Genomic DNA, 11,076 nt, shown 5'->3' on the forward strand with positions numbered 1-11,076 from the left:
GAGGCAATGAAAATGGAGATTGTGCTGTAAAAAGTTGTCATGATTCATCAATAAGATAAAGCATAGTGGCATTATAATGTTTAATGCAACTAACCTGATGTATCCTGTACACCAACTGCATGAAGATCAGTGGTTGACTGTAAAGAAGCTTGTGCTGTCTCTGAGGCAGTGAAAATGGAGATTGTGCTATAAAATTGTCATATTAATTGTACAATTAAAATTGAAAATTGTTCAATTTAATTTTATTTCATATAAAATGATTTACATTTTGCCTTGTAGGTTTTGTTTCGCTTTTTTTCTTGCGTTTGAGTTCATCACGATAGTTTATTGCTTCGCTTGCATTCGATGTTTAAGCGTTGTTTTTCAATTATTTCATCGATACCGATTTTTCCTGCGAACAATATCATTGATATCTTATCATAATTGTATTCTTCGTTCTTTAAGAAAAGCTCCAAATCTTTGGTCACATACATGGAAAATTTAACTGTCGAAATTTTTGATGATCAAATTGTCGAAGGTGGCTTGAGTCGTGAGTCCTGCTATATCGTTGTAATCCATACCAGAGTTGATGATTTTGAGATAAAATTACCTACGCTAAACCGAGCTCGTGCTAACCGAATAGCACTGGATTTTCGGGCAAACGGGTAAAAATCGTAATATCGTTGGCGACATCGTAGTTTTATCATAAATATTATATTTAATCTCCATCTAAATCATTGAACATTTTGTTACAACCCCATCCACGCCGATGTAGCCGTGGAAGTTCTCGCCTATGTAATTGAGCAACATCTTATGAAGTATATATGAAAATGCCCGAGTATTTAAACGTTAGTTTACATGCGTCAGTAAATTTAAAGGATTTTAAAAGGGTCTTTCATGCTGCATCAACTCTCCAAATCGTAATTTAGACATTTCCAAGCGTTGCTCGTGTGTGAATTTTTTGTACTGTTCGGAATTCATATCGATACCTATTTGTATGTGCTTATGAATGATGGCATCAGCTCGTTGACGTTGACGCCTAGCAAGATCTTTATAAGCGTTTAAAACATTAGGTTTTGGTCCTGGCCCTAAGGGTTGTCCAGTGCTCGATGCTGCTATTGTTGATGAGTATAAACTCGCTCCGTCATCGTTGGTTTGTGTTGTCGGGTCTAAATGTACAAGGTCGACCGGACCGTTTTCGTATCTATACCCAAATCCCTATTTGCTCAACATTGGTGTTCACTTTAACATCATGAATTCAATTCAATGCGCGTTGTAACTTAGGATTTAGTTATGTAATTCTTGGAAAATCACTCTTTGCTCGTTGGTTTCTGCAAGCTTCACATGTTCATACACACAGTCAAGTGCACTTGAAATCTTTTCAGGGTTGAAAAACTCTTGAGGATCCTGCACCCTTTCAGAGCATGATGATCAAGCAAATCATCGTTAAACTTCTCGATAGTCGTAAGCGCAAAATCGTTTTGAGCATTTTGAAATATTCATCTTGGAGTTCGGAAGCTTCATTGCGTGGTCTTTTTCCACCAACTGAATACAAACCACCATCGCTATCACTTACTTGTGAAAGTTCGTCACTTGCTTGGAGTAAAGCACTGCTATTGATAGCAATGTCTTTTTCAGCTTGTGTAAAATAAAGATCGGCAAGTTTATCGATGGTTGATTGTCCTTGTGTAGGTTTCGATAGACCATAGCTTGCGGCAGTAGCCCCAAAGGTCAACTGGATACTTGAGAAAGAGCATCATCAGATCTAGGAATAGGTGAAATCGTATCCCATGTGTCGATCGTATCGACATCTTTTCGAATTCGTCCAGCTCGTTGAAGAGCTTTTTCGCGTACGCCTTTCATGCACGCTTGCATCTCTATTATTTTATACTTCTCGTCAACTTCATTAGTTTCTTCCTAATTTCGTTTATTGCGGCATCTCGTCGACGATCTACCCTCTTTAGATTGTGAATGTCTTCTTTATATTCTTTCCGTATATTTTCATTTTCTTGTATATTTTCCTTTTCTGTTTGTAATCTTTCTTTATCGTTCTTTATCGAATCGAGGTAATGTTTGATCATGTCATACTTTTCTCAAATATGCTCCAGCTCGGCTGTTTTCTTGCATTAAATCTCTCTTTGCTTCAACATCTTTCATGTTATAAGACAATTGTTCTCGAAAAAGAATTTCAATTTGCAATTGAGCTTCTTTAGCTTCTAATTCGATTTTCTTTCCGTTGAGAGCAAACTCCAATTCTGCATTAGTATGATCAATATCTTCTTGGTAAACTACCAATTGGTCATACTTCGACTTCAACTCTGCTAATCGTTCAACAGTAAGTTTATTTTCCTCCTTTTGCGAAATGTTCAAACGTTTCACAAAATGTTTTTTCTCGTTTGAAGTCAATTGAATGTTTTGTTCCATTTGTTTAACGAATTGATCATGACGTTCTTGAACATGGGCAAATTCGCTTTGCAAAACGATCATTTGTTTTTCGAGATCATTTTCCTCATTTTCACTGAATTTAATCTGATCTATCAAATGCAACACTTTGGTAGATTGATTGTTTTAAACTTCATGCATGTCTGCTTGTAATTGTTCGTAGGTATTTTGAAGTTGATAGAGTTTTTGTTCCGTAGCTAATTTCGATTGAAGAATGGATGAAGCCTCTTCATTATCTTTGTTGCCAACGCTCATGCTTGTTGTAAAGATTGAATTTGCGTGGTTAAATTTCTCTCAATATTCCTCTGAGCATTTAGCAAATCCTGTTTTTCCCTGGCGCGTTCTTCGCTAGCCTTTGCAGTCTAATATCGTATTCGCGGATGACTTTATCCTTTTCACGATTCATTGTCATAATTTTATTATTAGTCTCTCTCAAATTAGCTTGCAAGCCGAGTTGTGTGTGATTGAATTTCATTTGTTCTTCCAATCTAGCTTTCTCCTCGTTTGATTTCGCAATAACTCTATCTTTTACCTCTAGATTAGGATCTTTGTCTCCGATAATTTGAGCTGTTTGTTCCAACGATTGATTGTACATTTCGTTTTTCATTTTTAGATCTGTAGTATTGTAAACCAGCTTGTCTTTTGACGTTAAAAGTAGACTGACAGTTTTCTTTGGATTCCAGCAAAGATTCGCTTTGTTTTCCAAAACAATGTCTTGTCATGCAAATATTTCAATGTGCTCTTCAAACCGGATATTTTCGAGTCATATTCACGAATTTGTCGTTCAGAATACTCAATGGTCGCCAATGCTTTCGATAACTTTTTATCGATTGCATTGCTCTTATCTTTTTCAGCTTCAAGATCATTTTTTAAAGCTAAAAGTTCATTACCGTCAGATAATTTAATTTCTTATTTCAACTGGGATTCCCTTAATTTCGAATATTGCTAAGCTATTTGAAGTTCGTCAACTTTGTTTTTACTTTGCTTTCCCTCAAAACCGCTCGATCTTGGTCTTCTTTTACACGATCTAATTCGAATTGGGTATTTCGACGTGCAGATTTCTCCAAATACAGAGCAGTTTGTGTTGTGATTGAATCACTTTTAATGTTATCTTCATCGGTTGTCAGCAATGCAAGTCGACTTTCGGCATCTTTTTTCCCAAATTCTTGTATCGCAAGTTGCTGAGATAAACCTACTATTTTTCACGTTCTTCTTCCGACAATACTTCGATTTTATGATGCGATTCGTATAACTGTCGACATTTTAACTATTGCCAGCATTTCCCAATTTCAGTTGAGTTTCGTTCAACTTTAAAGTAAGATCTTTGATCTTGGCTTCACTTTCCGCAAGCAATTCACCCGATGTCAGTGCAGCCTCAGCTTTCTCTTGTTGAATCTTTTTCAACTGCAATTCCCAAGCTCTGAAATTATTTTGAAAATGCGTGAGTTGTGCGGGAAGGGGTTCCTCGTCAGTTTGAACATGAATATATCTTGTAGCGGGTACAGCTTAAATTTCCAATTCTTTGGTTTCTGATCTTTGTAATGCTAGAGTCAATTCATTTAGTTTTTCTTGATAAGTTTGCTCTAATGCTTGAAGAGTTTTTCCTACATTGTTTTTCTCTTCTTCAGCTTGTTGTACGCTGTCTTGCTCAGAAGTAAGATCATTGACTTCTGATTGAAGGTCTTGCAACCTTTGTTACAAATTATTTTAATTCTTCAGGATAGGCAAATTTGAGGATAGGAGCAGCTTACTCCACAGTATCCAGCAATACAGTGTATATTGTATTGGGTATACAATTAAAACATATTAATATAGAAGTACTGCATTGAGAAAAAAAAAACGTTTCAAACGTTTCGTGAAGTTCTAGTATGCTTCATGAAGTTTCATGTGTTAATTGCAAAATTTAAGTTCTTAGCTATATCTTTTGATATACATTTGCTTTCATTACACCAGAAACTTTTCAAGAACAAAAATAAACCGTATTTAGCCAGACATGGGAAAAGTAAAATACCACATCACGCCGTGGCTACAGCTTTCATTTGACCTGTCTCGGAAAAATATTACATGGTAGACTACACTTCATATTATAATAGTCTTAGATACCTGAAATCTCCAGCGTGAGCAAGGAGATGAATCCTAGTCACATTATGAAATTATCATCAGCACAAAGCATAGAGACAAAATGCTGATTAAAATTCATACGCTGAACTTTCGCTCGTTTTGAGTAAATGGCTGTTTGAAGTAAATGGTTTGTTTGAACCCGAGAGTATCGTGCATGTTTGTAAATGTACCGATAAATGTACCAACCTGGACGATCTATATTTACAAACATGGTTAAATGAAGTTGGTGACAATATAGTTAGCACACGCTTTTTTGTGCATGTGTTACAAAATGAGAAAATCTGCTTGGTCACTGCCTTAACTACTTATACAGCGACTTTATAGCCGATAAGAAGCTTTGATCATAGTGATATTCAAATTTTGTGCATTAGATCTTGCATAAATTATTTTCTAACAATTAATTTTTAAAGACATGAAAATTATAATGCAGTGAATTTAACATCAAAACATATGGCCTTTGTCAACCTGTGATTTAATATTGCTTATATTTAATTCCTAATTTCTTTTTCTTCCACACTTCTTAATCTGCATAATTTTATGATATCAAATGTATGAAAGCCCTCTTGTTGATCTTGTTGATAGTTAGGACATAATGACAAAACCGAGGCAAAATTAAGAAGACAATTGATCTTATTGTTCCTTTGAAAACTAAATTACAAGATAAAATAAACTTTTCAATTAAAAACTACTATATTTAGCTTCAACAAGCGTATTTGTTAGGACATTTTGTTTGTTAAAGCTGCTCTATTGAGCAAAGACATCCTGTAAAATGTAGTTAAGGAATTAAGTTTAAGCCAAAACGTGAGCTTTTCAGAATAGGAGAATATGAAACGACACATTCAAATGTTTTATCGATATGATATATTTGGAAATGACAAACTAAATATGAAAATTGGTACAAAATAAACAAAATTTGGCCTTTAATAATGGCCATATGAACATATTAACATCATGAACTAAGAATCTCATCAAGATCCTTAATTGTGCAAATTTCAATTAGCGAACAACATATCTTAAAATCAATTTCATTTGTTTCACGTTACTTCTATATATCTCTAAAAAGAAAGTCGTCATCAAGGTACTATAAATTGAAGCCATAGAGATCACCATCCCACTTAAAGCTCCCTAAATGCCTTCTCCATCCTCAACATAAACTGTGGGACTGACATACAAAAACAAACAAAAAATTACAAACCCAAATATCGTTTGTAAATTTACTTTTTCATTATTGTTGTACATGTTGCCAAGCACAATATTTATGGCTTATTGTGTATTTCTAACAGGTAGCCTATGTTTGAAATAAGAACAAACATCTTCTACTCAGTGACTATAAGCGGTACAATGTGGTTATTTACTTCAATATTAACTGACAAAAACTGCCTTTGCATCAGACGATGTTATATCGTAGTTAATACAAATGCAGTTAGCATTCTAAAGAAGCCCTTTGGATCATTCATTTATTATTGAAGTGAAGCAAGGATTGATATAGAATATGATATTTATTTCAGGATTACAAAAAATTGCACCACTCAGTCAGAGCATTGCAATTTTTTAGCTTTATGTTTATAGCATTGAATAGTCAAATAACATGCAGTTATCAAAAAATGGCAGTGTTGTATTTTAGCTTTCATGATATAATCAACTGTAAATATTAATTTCTCTTTCATTGTAATGGAAAATACTTTAACATCCCTCAATGTTATAACAGTGACGTAAGAATTCTTGAAAATTAAATGTTTCAGTAAATTCTTTAAATTTCAGTAGCTCAGATAACGCATTACGAATTTACGATGAATAGCCATGTTTTATATCATGATAAAACTATGAATTGTGAGGAAAATCTTTGCAAAACTTGAAACTTAATTAAAAATATAATTTGGTAAATACCTGTACAATTTTGACAAAATTCACAGATCTTTGCAAGCACTTGTTTCTCATGAAAAGTGGTCTTGATTCTAATAGCTTCTCATGACTTGAAATTAGTAATTATTGTTACAATTACCGATGGCAACTAATGAGAAGAATACAAGGACTGCAATATGTGTTTGTTTTGCTTTTTCATACCATAAGCCTTTTTAGCCTTCTTTCATACAAGAAGAGAATTATAAAGAAGGCAAAGGTATAGAAACTTGTTTTTATCAGTCGTTAACTTTTCTTTGTATTTTTAGTATTTTTTCAGATGCACAAGACAAGAGAGGAAAAACATAATAAAAACAGAGCAGATGTACGTGCTGTGTTTTCCTTGCGTCATCAACTTTTTAGTGTTTGCTTTTAGTTTCAAAGTCGAAGGACGAAGATGAAGAACACTATCAAATCAAGATAGGTTTAAGTACATAATATTGTCTCTATCCACGCTTTGACTTGCTCCTTATTCTTCATTTAGATGCAGGAGATGTGGTCAATAACTTGTTCTTTGCTTGTTTTATTTTGATTAGCATGATCTAGCGTGACCAAACTTTTTTGCCGGGTTAATCTATTAAAGTTTATGTCTTCTATTCTAAATGTCGACAGTTCCATTATCAATATTTTGCCTTTCATTTTTAGGTGTTTTCAGAAGATCAGTACGAAATATTGAAATATGAGCAGAATACAGTTACGTGCATAAGCTAATTGACCTTCATCAATATCTATCAATACACATCTAAAATTTACAAAGAAACTATGCATTGAAATTGAGTTTTCCAAACTAGGCTTAATTCTACCACCTATTTTTGAAATTGCGCTGAAAAAATTTTCATAAAAAAAACTAAAAAAGTCATAATATATAATACAAAAAGTGTTATGGAAGTGTCGTTATTTGTTTGAAAATGTATAGATCGTCTGAGAGGGACTGTAAGTGTTGGAGTTTTTTGACGTTTAGAAAAGTTGAGATCAAATGAACATTAAATTTTTTTGTTATTTGTCAGCTTTCTGCAGATTGCTTGACATATATATTTACATGTGAGTACACTGTTATTCGGGATTGGTCTTTAGATGCCATGTTGTTGGTAAACATTACACCACGATCAAATACTTTCATTAATAAGTTTCTAAACTTTGCACCCTGTATAGTGTGAGATTTGACTGAGAAACAAAATAAAAAATCTTGGAATTTTGGAAAAAAGAAGTTATAAAATAGAAAACAAACAAACTGATTCTCAATTCCACAGTTTAAGGAATAAACAATAGGTTCACTTCAATGTATATTTGATTTGGTTAGCCAACTTAGTGTTTCTATTGGTCAGAAAATACATTTGATTGGCGCCATTACGCTAATCATGTGCGTATTAAGATTCGCATGAAAGTCCAGTTCTTTGCAACATAAGCAAAAGCGATAAAGCAAAGCCAGGCATATTCTCCAGCGATTGGAGGAAGTAAAAAAAAGGATTTTCTTTTCAATTTGTTTTTGTTCTAACTTATTCTTATGTCAAGTTGCTGTGCTTATGCTTATGCTGATGCTTGCGTCATTTGCTTTATTGCCTTCTATTGAATTTTCTATTTTTAGTCTTTGTTTATCCTTATTCTAATGTCGCCAGTGAAAACCTGTGGCTGATTACATGAAACATGGTAGCCGGGACTCAGCCAAGCGTTAAATGATTTTGGCGAATGAAAACGATTCAACACGAGCAATTTCTCAATATTTTGATGTGATAATAACTACGCAAAACATTTGAAATTAAAACAACCAGTTTGGCCTATTTTTAAAATTACAACAAGAATTACTGATGCTGTCGAACAAACAGTTGTAATTTTTACGCTTGAAGTTTTGCCTCCTATCAATCCCTCGTAATTATTTTACGCATCACTGAATCTCGGTTAACCGGGATCATGTTATCAAAAATTTTCAATAGAGTGTGAATATTGTTTGTCCTCTAATCTGTGTCCAAGTCAATAAATATGGTAATATACCTAAACAATCTAATAATTCAGAAGTTATGCATTACATATAAATCAAAATTTTAAAACACAAGCTATACAAGTTATTAAAAAGTGTTTGGAGAAGATTAACTCCTTTAGGTAAGCTTTTGAGGAAATTTTAATTTGCAAGAAAGCCACTAATATAAAAAACTACTGTCTTACACATAAAGTTCTCGCATTACTACGTTTTGATGCCATAAGTAGACCGAGCACGAGAGAACATTGCAAAAAGACGTTTTCGATGAGTGAAATAGGAAAAAGATTAGTTTATTGATACAAATCTTAGTACATGTTATTACATCTTCAATTTTTTTTACTGAGTATTGTTTATCTAATGAATATGGTATTGTTTATCTAATGAAATAGCTACTGAAAAGCCCTATAGGAGTACCTATTGTTAGTCATTAAAGTTCATTAAAGTTCATATGGTATATATCAATGTTAAAATTAAGTGCTTATAATTAACAGTAGACTTGCCAATTGGCATATAGAAGGTAAATTACATTATTATTAATTAAAAGTCTTTGCAATAGTATATTTTTGTGATATAGAAGCTCCCATACTCAAGGTAAGTGCTTATTTTTCTTGTGCAGTTGCTACATGAAATGCTTTTTGCTCATTGTGATATTTGATTGCTTTTCCACATGTTCTACCATACTTCACTTGTTTTATTTGTTTTGTTTCCAATCATCTAAAGTTTTTGATGGTTCAGACAACAGATCTTTGTCACCGTGAAAAATTTTTTCGTAAAAAAATCCCAATATACGAGCGTGAAATGCCAATCTAAAACCCATAAGAATGACTTTAAGTCCGTTTAAGTCCTTTAATTCATGATGAAAAGAATCTTCCAGGATTGGTGCCAGTTCTTCCACAGTATCCCGAAATACAGACGAAAATCCTAACCAATATTTCGACAAAATATATTAGTACTGCAAGCCAGTAGAACCAAATCCTCGAACTTCCATTCCCAACTTAAAAGCTTATGAGTCTGTACAGACGTCCATTTGTTCCATTTGTTCCAATTGATGCATTTGTTCCATTTTGTCCCATTTGTTTTATTTGTTCTATTTGTTTCATCTGTCTGAGGTACAAAATTTATAACACTGACAAGTGCTGTAGTAATTGGAACCCAAAGAAGAAAAAGTAAAGCCGCAAAAACTTCTGTCCCAGAAGCTATGCGCCATATGTAAAACCCTAATGTCACTACCATTAGGAACAACAAAGAAAAAAAAGAGCCTTTTCTATAAATACTTTTCCACTGTTCTTTTTTGAAGTTCAAATCATTGTCGCATATAAATACTATGATAAGTATTAGCGATGATACGATTGATAGGGAAAGCCATGCGTCGATCCACAACACATCATCACCAAACTTATGATCTTGCTTACAATTCAAAACCGACTTTTTCTCATAAATCATGCAACGCCAATCGTAGATTGCATACAACAGTAGCAATAATGCGAGGTATGATAATCACCAAGAAAACTCGCTGAAACACAAACATGTAATCAATTAGTAAATAAATATTTAGCAATAATTACGCCTCGTTATTTATGTCAAGTCAAGCGAATTAGAGCAAATTAAATTTCTAGCAAACTAGCTTACGTAATATTTTGCATGTAATTCAAACATAAAAAATAGTTAAAGAAGCAGAGGTTCGATACTTGCAAACGCCGTCGACTGCCTTCGACTTAAATCAAAAATGGTTTAACTGAAATTAGTGTACGCTTTAAACATCAATTTCAAATTTCAAAATGGAAACTTCAATATACTATACTTAAGGATAATGAAAACGTTTGAAATCGTAAGGTTATTACCAAACAATTTATGGCAGTAGTTCTTAAAAATGCAAAAAAGGAAGAAATTGGTTTTTTTGTTCAATATGATCAAATGCCAACACAAATACGCAACAAACAAACGAATGAAAACAACTTTTCATTTTTTTTGTAATAAACCTCAATTTAATGTTCATTTTCCAGTTCAATTAGTTGTCACTTTGCAAGAGAATCTCCTAAAACTAAACACGCGTGTCGGGTATGAAATCTCGAATTCATTTATTTATTTCATGTAGAGTTGAATGTATTTTGGCTCAACGGGTGTAGGTCGCTCCAGTTCTTTTTTGTTCACACAATGAGCGCTCAAGGTTGCTATGGACATTGCAGATCCACCTCAAAACATCAGGTCGACATCTGGAGCACTGGTCAGATGTCATCAATCTAATTATAGATCAATTTCATGAATGTATCGTTTCAGGTGATATTACAGTTGACTGTTATCGCCATGTTTTTGTTTTGATGGTTTATGTGAGACGTAGACGAAAAACATCTTTTATAACCATAAGCGGCCCAGAAATTTGTTACACGTATGTATGTTCTCGCAGTGCAATATATTCCATGACTTATATGCAATGTTTGTCACGCGCGCTTTCTCGCGTGAGTTACACGTATGTATGTTCTCGCATTGCAGACTGTCTAAATTTTTGTAAAAGCAATAGAAAGCAATGGAGTTCGGGCGAGATAGCGCGCGTGACAAACATTGCATATAAATCAAGGAATATATTTGCTAATTAAATCGATTGCATAAAAAACCTGAACAGATTTCTAGGCCGCCTGTGCTATAACGACAGCTTTCATTGT

Source organism: Xenia sp. Carnegie-2017, unplaced genomic scaffold (genome assembly GCF_021976095.1).
Source record: "Xenia sp. Carnegie-2017 unplaced genomic scaffold, XeniaSp_v1 HiC_scaffold_20, whole genome shotgun sequence".
NCBI lineage: Eukaryota > Metazoa > Cnidaria > Anthozoa > Malacalcyonacea > Xeniidae > Xenia > Xenia sp. Carnegie-2017.